We start from the raw sequence: 1687 nt of genomic DNA, 5'->3' as shown, positions 1-1687 counted from the left end.
ATTTTTTTAAAGACACATTTATTCAGCATCATGATCAGACTATTACATTTAGCAATCAACAGAATGGGTGCAAAAAAATCTAGATTAAAACCCTTTGTTGGAATGCTTTACACTTTCCACAGAACAGAAACTAAAATAAGCTATTATACAATTAGTCACAAATACAGTCCTTGAGTTTTTTTTTTCCCCATTCACATGAGTATTGTTTAACACATGTCTTCTTTGTAGCAGTTATACTCTGCCACTACTGTGCTTGGCTGAGTTCACAAATCTGTTGTAACCTGTAGCTTCTCTGTCACTTCTCTGACTCTCCTATTCTGCTAAACTTTGTTTCCTGGCAATAATTAAAACCTTCTGCCACTGCCATAGCTACTGCTTCTGTTAGGACCACCGTAGCCAATTTGGTTTTGTGGTTTGGCAAAGTATTGACCTCCACCACCATAAGAGCCAGAGTTTCTGCCTCCAAATTTTCCTCCTTTCATAGGCCCAAAATTTGAATATTGATTTTTGTAATTTCCAAAATCATTGTAGCTTCCACCACCTCCAAAATTGCTTCCATCATTACCAAATCCCTTATAGCCATACCCAGTGCCACCATATCCATCACCACCATAGCTGCCACCAAAGCCACCTCGACCACGGAAGTTTCCTCCATGACCAAAGTTGTCATTCCCACCAAAACCCCCTCCACGACCACCTCTGAAGTTTCCAGAACCACTTCAACCTCTTTGGCTGGATGAAGCACTAGCCATCTCTCGCTTATATAGGGCTTTCCTAACTTCACAGTTGTGGCCATTCACAGTATGGTATTTCTGAATGACAATCTTGTCTACAGAGTCATGGGCATCAAAGGTTACAAAAGCAAAACCTCTCTTTTTGTCACTGCCTCAGTCAGTCATGATTTCAATCACTTCTATTTTCCCATACTGTTCAAATAATCTCTTAGGTGATTTTCTTCAGTGTCTTCTTTAATACAACTGACAAAAATCTTTTTCACAGCTAAGTTGCACCAGGTCTTTGAGAATCTTCTCTTGAGTCAGCCCTCTTTGGTTCTACTACTCTTCCGTCCACCTTGTATAGCCTTACATTCATTCGTAGCTGCATCCACCTCCTTCACAGTGGCATAGGTGACAAACCCAAAGCCTTTGGAACACTTTGTATTTCGATGTCTTATCACCACACAGTCCGGGATTGTTTCCCATTGCTCAAAATGGCTCTGCAGACTCTCCTCTCATCAATTGTTTCAAAGTTCAAACCTCTGATAAAGAGCTTCCACAGCTGCTCTGACTTTTTAGGAGACTCAGACTTGGACATGATGACTGTGGTAGGGGAAATTCCAATGATACTTACTCTATGGCATTCACCAGCAGAAAGGAGTTATTTAAGGAACCTATCTCTGTCACTATTCCTTGAAACAGATTTTCTATACCCTCAGTTTTTTTTTTATTTTTTGCTTTTATCCATTTTGAGTTTATTCTTTTTTTATTGTTTTATTGCTTAAAGTATTACAAAGAGTATTACATATGTCATCTTTATTCCCCAAACTTAACAATCCCCTGGCCTCTCCTACGCCCCAGAGTCTTATGTCCATTAGTTATGCTTATATGCATGCATACAAGTCCTGCGGTTGATCACTTACCCCTCCCCCGTTCCCTCAACTCTCCCCAGCTTTCCTGCTGTAGTTTGA

At 40.2% G+C, this 1687-nt stretch overlaps 1 pseudogene; it reads right to left on the bottom strand.

The window, feature by feature from the left end:
* Positions 1 to 307: 307 nt before the first annotated feature.
* LOC102771100 lies at positions 308 to 1314 on the bottom strand (annotated as a pseudogene).
* Positions 1315 to 1687: the final 373 nt, after the last annotated feature.

Source organism: Myotis davidii, unplaced genomic scaffold, assembly GCF_000327345.1.
Source record: "Myotis davidii unplaced genomic scaffold, ASM32734v1 scaffold92, whole genome shotgun sequence".
Taxonomy (NCBI): domain Eukaryota; kingdom Metazoa; phylum Chordata; class Mammalia; order Chiroptera; family Vespertilionidae; genus Myotis; species Myotis davidii.
Note: the sequence above shows the minus strand (reverse complement) of the source record. Positions and strands in the feature narration are given on the sequence as shown.